General features: G+C 33.6%; 1 long non-coding RNA gene across 1 annotated transcript in view; it reads left to right on the top strand.

Annotated features, from left to right (window-relative positions):
- The first annotated feature begins 2,155 nt into the window (after window positions 1-2,155).
- Window positions 2,156-8,497, top strand: part of LOC146998298 (uncharacterized) — a 69,582-nt gene continuing 63,240 nt past the window's right edge. Inside the window, exon 1 of the long non-coding RNA XR_015040428.1 lies at window positions 2,156-2,312. This is a non-coding gene — a long non-coding RNA (uncharacterized LOC146998298). The remainder of the gene's footprint in view (window positions 2,313-8,497) is intronic.

Below are 8,497 nucleotides of genomic sequence, written 5' to 3'. Positions count from 1 at the left end.
AGCGCGCGTATTAAAAAAAAAAAAAAAAAAAAAGTCATGCAAATATCGCTTAGCACAATTATAATCAGTGCATTAGCATAACAAGAAAAAAGTTTTAAATGAAGGAATTACAAAAGTAATGCTTAAAATTGCTTTTAATTACAACAATAAAATTTATATAGATTTTCATATTTTCAATTTTTTATCCATTAGATTTCATTTAACATAGGTTTCCATTAAAACATAAAATATCTATCAAAGGAAATTAGTAACTGCCTAAATAACATATTACAATATATATTTAATTATGAATTTTTTTAATTAATATATATATTAATTATAAAATTTCATTTAGCTGAAAGCCATCCATTTTTCTCCATAAAACTTTTACTATGGTTAGTTACGATTTGCACTTAATTATCTATTTATTGTATTAATTTTTAATGTTACTTTTAAAGTAAAAACTTCACAAGCTATCTCCTGAAAATTTTGCTGCTAAATCCGTGAAAGATTTCCAAAGATCTTTGAACTTGTTTGAAATCTTGTAATGGTTCTAAACGGCCGGACACTTGAAACCTGATGCATTCGTCGGGAATGGTCAATACCCATTTGTCAGTTCGTCGTCTCATTTTCGAGACTATTATCCAGGGTGCATTATAGGGGCGAGTGAATTACACCCGCGAGAAAAAGGCAGTTCCGTCCTAGTTATGATGGAGAACTCTTTGGGAAGGGATCCGACGGTCTACTATACCATCAAATCTCTCGAAAGGGCTTTCGGCTCACCAATATGTAATTTGCGCTCCACGCCGCACAGATAGTGTACGCTTACAAGCTCGAGCCCAACGGTTCAGTAGCCAGCGATGTTAACTAATGTACCAATCAGGCAAACTCGTTTAAAACGTTAAAATATGTTCGAAAATTTTTAATGATTTTTTTTTTAAAACCTTGCTCTGAGTTTATCCTCCAGTTTATGTTGCTCAATTTTAATAGTTGTTAAAATCAGTTCGGGAGATTGTAGATATCGATGAGTAATGAGCACAATAAAGAAACAACTCATAGTTTCTACTTTAGGCGAAATTCTCTGAAAAATACAATGGCTGGCTGATGTTAGACTGCACACAAGAGCTATTGGAAGACACAAACAGGTTTTGCGAAAGGCATAGACTACGAACTGTGTCCAGTAAACAGAATCTTGAGCTTATCATCCTTCGCGGGTGAAAAATGACCGTCACACAGTATGGCTGAGACATTGTTATCGGGAGTTAAGATTGTGAAGATTGCTATAGAAAGGAACACACACGTCGAACCAAATTTTCACGTTTGTTGTTAAGAGCATGCTTTAAAATCAGTCCTTTGTGTTTAATCCAATTCAGATCAAGTTCCTTTTATTTTATTTCATTCATCTTATTAGATTTATCGCTTAGAGTGAAGTAATATTAATGTTTCAGTGCCACTGGTTACAATTTTTTGAAAATGAAATCGATGGGAAAATTCTAAAAATATATTTTCTTAATTCGTAAATTGATATTCTGGGTTTTGATTGATAAATTAAATATTTTTCTTGTAATCTCCCATTTGTGTCATTCAAAAGATATAACACACAATTATGTAGCATTTCATACAAAACTATTATAAAAAATACAACACATAATTATACAGTATGTAATTATAATATTGTTTTAATTTTAAACATCTTATTTAATGAAGCTTTTGATTGGCATTTTGTACCAGGAAAGCTTAATTTCAGTGTTATTTTCAGCTAATTAACCCGAAGGAGCGTTAGCCCAGAAGGGCTATTAGTTTCGGTAACTAATTTTGGTAACGGTATTGTGCGTCGAATCACTATAAACGGCTGTATCATATCTCAATTTGTTGCCACCAAATATTATCGCCCTGCATTATATTCAAAGAAATTAAATAATGAAGAATCTGCATGAATGCATGTATGCTTCTCGTATTGTGAAAAAACAACGATACCTAGAGGCATCACATTTTGAATAACGTAGTCCTCCACCCGATTATAGGCACCTGGAAGCCCGAATCTTGAACTTCGAATTTGTTTATTATCTATTTCGTATTTTTTAAACTTTAACGAAATTTTGATTAAGAAACTCAACATTTCAAAGCGAGCAGCGGCACACTGTGCGGAATAAAATATTTTTATCTCCAGCGCAGGGTTGCCAGAAATTTTTCAGCAAATGTAGCAGTAGAAGAATCGAAAAGTCGCAAAACGTCGCTCAGGATCTCAGAGATCACGTAATTTTGGTAACACCGTAGTTGCGTATATTCACATGACCTCTGATGCCATCACATAGCCAGTCTCCATTGGTTCTGTAAGTTACCGACTGTAGATTCTGAGTCTTTTTAATTACTTAATTTTAACGGAAATTTACGACAATGTTGCAAATAATCCATTGTTTAAACATTAATTTTATTCTTTTATTTCAGTCTTTAAGTTCATTTAGATTTTTATTTTAAAATTAATTTGTTCATATCCATTGTTCTTCCTCACGTTTAAATTGTTACTGCATTTTCAATTTTTTTTTTTTTTTTTTTTTTTGAGTTGGCTGTGCATTTTTCTAACTTATTATTTGTGCTTTATTTTAATTTTTAATGCTTTTCAGTGAAATTTCAATTCTGCTTGGTTGACTTGTTTAACTTTATCAGATTCTGATTACTAATAAAATTTCCATTTTTTTTTTATTTTTTTTTTATTTTTTTTTTTATTGGTAAGTCTCTTTTTGGTTGTTATTTAGAGAACTGATTTTGCTTTATTTTTAATTCCTCTCGATTGTTTAATTCTTAAGAATATATTCATTAGAAGAATACAATTTTTCTTTATTTTAATATAAATTTACTAGTACTTGAGCTGAAATAAAATATATTACAGAACATATTATCATAACATACTTGATTAATTTACCTGTGATGAAATGGGAAAAAATCGTATAAAAAATGCGCACATTTTATTCTGCAGTTGTTTAAAATGAAATTGAATTTAATACCTTGTAGGGCTTTATATTTATTTTAAATAACCAATTTAGTTTAAGTTATACTCTCTTTCCTATAAGACGCCCACCAGCGGCCGAGCGGTAAAGTCGCTGAACACTGGTAGTTCGGTCTGAGGTTACAATCCCGCGAAGGGGCTGGCTGCATGGGTGTTTTCGTGGATTTCCCCATGTGTAACGTGTATACGAGCCAGTTTCCCTTAGAAAGTCCTCCACGAAGGCATCCCTCCCCTTAGGCAGATAGCCCTAGTGTGCTTTGCCATAATTAAAATACACACATACACACTTTCCTATAAGACATCATTCCCCTGATTGGCAATGCCAGAATATTTAAATTTGGTAGCACGTGAAGTAACGCAAATTCTACCTTGAGGAGAAAAGGTTTAAATACTGAGCTCTAGAAGGGAAAGTTAGAGAGTGCTGGAAAGCGCTGTACCTTTGTAGCGTGAGTTTCTGCATTTTACTGCTGATTAACGTGGATTTTAGGTGCAGATTATTTGAATTCTGTGGAGTAGTTTTAGTGCTTGTTAATATCTTCTAACTTTTAGTTTAGTTCTTGTTATTTGAGTTACCACCCGAGTGAGGAGTAACTTGTTAGCGTCAAGTCGGCGCATTGTGAATTTTAAAAAGTTTTAATAAACGGTTCTTTTAACCTTTCTCATGTGTGGTTCTATGTGTGGTTTCTGTGTGGTTCTACGTTACAACACCAGCGACTGGCAATAAAAGCTGTTTGCATCAGCTCTGTACTCTCAGGATTGCCAGATGCCAATTTCTATCTACGCCTAAATTTTTTTTTAAATTTATTGTAAATTAATTTTAGTAGCTATATTATTTTAACATATAAACGTTTTACGATATATTACAAAAATGTAGCCCAAGGAAATAGTGGAGTAGCAAATATTTCGCAAAATTGCAAACATATAAATTTTAGTAGCACAGGTTTGTCAAAATTAGCAAATTTTCGAAAAATCGCACGATCTGGCAACACTGTTCCAGCGCGCGAGACTGTTCATCGGAAATTCTAAAGATATGCTCTTTTTAAATATTTTTAGCCCAAATGCTCTCGAAACATGTATGTGTGTGTGAATGAAAATATATACAGTATATATGTATAACACATAATGAAATGTAATGAAAAAAAAATGAAAGAGACGCCGATTTGCCCGTAATATAAAATCTATAAATTTTCAGTCATTTTTTTTTTGGGGGGGGAATATACTTTGTGAAGTAATTGATATAATGATTTCACATAGACACGTAATGATTTTGTTGAGGCAGTCGTGCTCGGCTTTTTAATATTCTTTTTATTTTAGGCATAGTATAACTTTGGCGTAGAAAGGAAAACGCCGTCGTGGCGTATTGGACACAGTTTAAGTATACTAAAACTAATTCATAATTTATGCTCGTGGCTATTTGATACAATCCTTTTAGTTCTCCATAGTATTGTTGAAGCAAGTAATACACAGCTGAACTGCCGCAAGAGATGAAGACGTCCTTCACATTAATTTTTACAGTTGGGAAATTACATGTTTTCTCGGCGAATGCGAATGAAAAATGGGAAAAGTTTAATTTGAAATTTAGTAGTCAGATGCATGGTCATTATTTTTTTCATTATATAATGTTGTTAATATAAGCATTTACTGATATGTTATTGCTTATCAATGATATCAACCCATATATCGGTTGACGCCTCTTACACTAAGATTTTCCATGTATTTCTTATAAACAAAAAGACGGCAAATGTATTTAGGCAGCAGTTAGAAATTTTTTAATTATTTAAGCATTTTCCCAAATAGGCCACCAATTAATAACTACACGTTAAATTTTTGTTGAAATAAAACACAGCACGGTATGCGATAAAATACATCAAACTTTAAGGGAGAATTTTATTTAAAAATTAAATAAAATTTTTGTTTAACATATTTATATGTACACTGCGAAAAAAAAAAGCCTAAATATTAAATTTTGTAATTTTTGGTGAGAAATTTATGGAGAAATTTTTAAATATATCTTGGCGAATTTTTTTCTTAGTTTGCGCCAAGTATTCACTTGGCGAACTTAATTTATAGCAACCTATTTTCCTTTCCTTTTTCTTCACTGTCCACGAGCGGGAAAGAAGTCATCATTCATACTTTCAAATAATTTCAACAAAGCTCGTAAACCACATTTCCATTATTATCGTTTATAATAAATACGCTAAATTTCGAAACGCGCCGAAATGTAAATTTACGTGTATCCCAGGAAATTTTGAATAAAAAAAGTCCAATTTTTTGCAGGTATGCATACAAATACAACTACTTTAAGATGATGGTAAAACTTTTAGGTTTTTTAATTCAAAATATTTTTGAAAAATATATAAAAATTATTTAAAAATACAAATTTAAAAAATAAATCATAAATGGGCGAATTTTATTTGGAATGAACCTAAATTTCGAAATATGAAAGGAAGAATCAAATAAGTTTAATAAAAAGTATTAATAAATATATATCTAATTCAATTATGATGGAGGAGCTAAAATTTTGGGAGCTAATTTTGTAAAAACTACTCTTGCAATTTTTACAAACTTTGGCAGTTTGGCATAATTTGAGTCGCAAAATCGAAATATGGAAAAACTTTATAATTATTATATTATATAGAACAATGCCATATGTAAATCTAATACATATCCAAATCGTGCTTTCGAGACATGAAAAACGCAAGTGAAATTTCGTCAATTGGCCCAGTAAAACGGGATATGTAGAACTGTGACCCTCCCCCCCTTTTTTTGGCGCAGTGTACATACACGCATACTTACTTTTTAAAGATAACTGTATAATGGTATTCAGTTTCATGCAGAATAAAGGACACTTGAAATCGAAAATTCCGGTGAGTAAAACTTTAGTTCTCTTTCAATTATGAATATTGTTGCGTTTTTCATTTTCTGACACCAGTTGTTACGTTATTTTCTTCCTTCACGTTCGTACGGAGTTCGTATGGATTTGGAATAATGATGACACTACTTGATGAAGTATCGAAACACACTTTATTAGCCAGTATTGTCAGGACAGCTCCAAAACACGTTTTACAGTCGTCGATGAACTACTATAAACACGCTGACACGATCAGCGACACAACCTTCAGGTTATCAGGCTATCACGGTGGAGACAGCTTCACTGCAAACACCAGAATACAGTCCTGACTCTGCTTGGTCGTTCTCGGAACTCCACGTAGTCTCTAGACTCTCCACGTTACAACTCGCAATGCATTCGACAATACACAAGAGTATAACTCTCCACTCAGCACAGTCTAAGACAAAACTCGACGATGCACTAAATCGCGATACACTAAAAGACTCTCTCGATGCACTCGGCGCTAGACTTCGAGACGGCTGAGACACTCGCTCAATAACTGACTATCAGCTCGCTAGACGAGGCACACACTGACTCGCCCTCTCGACGAAGCCCACTCTGACTGCGGACCAGCAGGGTTTATATAGTTTTCGGCTTGTGTTCGAGAACATTCTGGGCTAAACCGGTGAGAATTCGTTCCAGAAGGTTCTCTCTTCGTCTATGGCATATCGCCAATTCTGTCGCCAAACAGGCGATTTTTCGCCAAATGTGGCAACCCCGCCCTCCCTTGCCATTTTATCGCAATCCTAAAACTGCTTTGCGGGGAAGCTATCTTACCGCGCCTGGACATTTCGTAACAATATATTTATATTATGAGTTACACCAATTATACTGATCGCTTAGGATGTCTTAAATGCTGCAGCCGGATCTGCCTGCCTATTCTGGAAAACGTCTTCTAAGGGAGTTTATTATGAAAAAATGCATCGAGCAAGTGTTTAAATTGCGCTAGAGCTCACCGAAACCTTAAATAAGATGAGCTCAGGCAATCCTTTTTATACAACTGGAACCACAATTTCAGAAGAAAATTCTTTTTATCTCATATTATTTAATAATATTTCATTTGAATTATTATTAATATTTAGCAATCGATACTAATTTCAGAAGTGTAACTTCTTTCTGAGGGTTTGTTTCGCAAAACTCATGGACAGAAGCAACATGTTCAAAAGCATAACGAACTTGTCCAAAGCTAAGGTTTTCACGCAGAAAAAACGAAACCGCTGCGGAACTTTCTGACAGAAGTAACCAAATACAGGGAATGAAAATGGTCTCTTTTTCAAAACCTTACGTTTATTCTCTGCTTACAGATCAAAGATTCGGGGACACTTTTCTTCGGTCATACATTTTAATTAGTATATATGCAAGGAACTGTGATCAGAAAGTGTTTAGTTCTTTTTTTTGTGTTTTCGTACTCACGTTTCTCCGTTAAAATGTTCTTCATATTATCATACTGTTTCTTGTGTTATCTTGGCTCTGTCATTAGCTATGCTTTAACGGTCTAACATTTTTTTCATTGGTATGAAGCAGGAGATGTAAAAAATGAGCAATGCCCTCGCCGGGACTCGAACCATGGAACTCTCGAATACGCGTCGAGCGTGCTGACAGCTGCACTACGAAGGCATGCTAAGAAGGCGCGGGAAATGCCTTATAGGTGTACTGGCAAAAGTATGATTTGTGTTTTAGCAGATCTTGAAACAGTGCTTTAATATTCCCGCTATACGTGAGAAAAAAGCATGAAAATACCCATACAGCCAGCCTCTTCGCCAGGATTCGAATCGAGGTGGAACTACTAGTGCTTAGCGTCCTTAAGCTCGGCTTTTAGAGATATTTAATCCTTGGAATCCGCAGGAAAAGTTAGGTGAAGCCTATCGGTGACTAGGCAAGAAAACATGTATTAAGAGAACATTTTACGTTGTTATTAAATTTACGTTGTTATTAATTTCAAAAATTTGTAATAAGATGAGTAGAATCCATTACGTAATTAACTAACGTTATTACGTTTCCATTACGTTATTAACACTAAATACCAAAAATACACTGTCTTCGCCGGAGTTCGAACCAAAGATTTTCTAGCTGGATTCGCTAATCACTTATACCACGACAGCATGCAGGAAGGATACGGGTTCCTTACGTATTAATATTTATGAAGTTATAAGGGAATGGCTTATTGAGACACCTGCAGTTATCTATTATAATCACATTGTTTAGGTTTAAAATAGCTCAATAATCAGGTATTTATTAACATTAAAGAACTAGTCATAGTGGCCATTAAGCAATTACAAAATTTGATTATTTTAATAGCAGATAATATGTAGCGTAAGAATATTGCTATGTAATCTATATGATACTTTCGTTAATCTAAAGCAGTTCGAAAAAGGTGAAATATTTTTCATAGCGCTTAAAGAACAGCGATAATAGCACAGCCCATAGATCTTTAATACGAAAAAGATTTTAAACAATTATGAATTAAAGAGGAGGCTTTAAAGAGGAAAAAAAAAAAAAAAAAAAAGCTTAATTAGTTGTAAGGTATATCCTAATTTTATATTTTATAGCAATTATTTTATGTTTATACCACTTTCCTATATCTTCTACCTTCAGCTTATTATTCCTTACCAGAATGAATT

The sequence above is a fragment of the Stegodyphus dumicola genome, chromosome 3, assembly GCF_044657685.1.
Source record: "Stegodyphus dumicola isolate Sdum_Otavi_A_Nest chromosome 3, ASM4465768v1".
Lineage (NCBI taxonomy): Eukaryota > Metazoa > Arthropoda > Arachnida > Araneae > Eresidae > Stegodyphus > Stegodyphus dumicola.
Note: the sequence above shows the minus strand (reverse complement) of the source record. Positions and strands in the feature narration are given on the sequence as shown.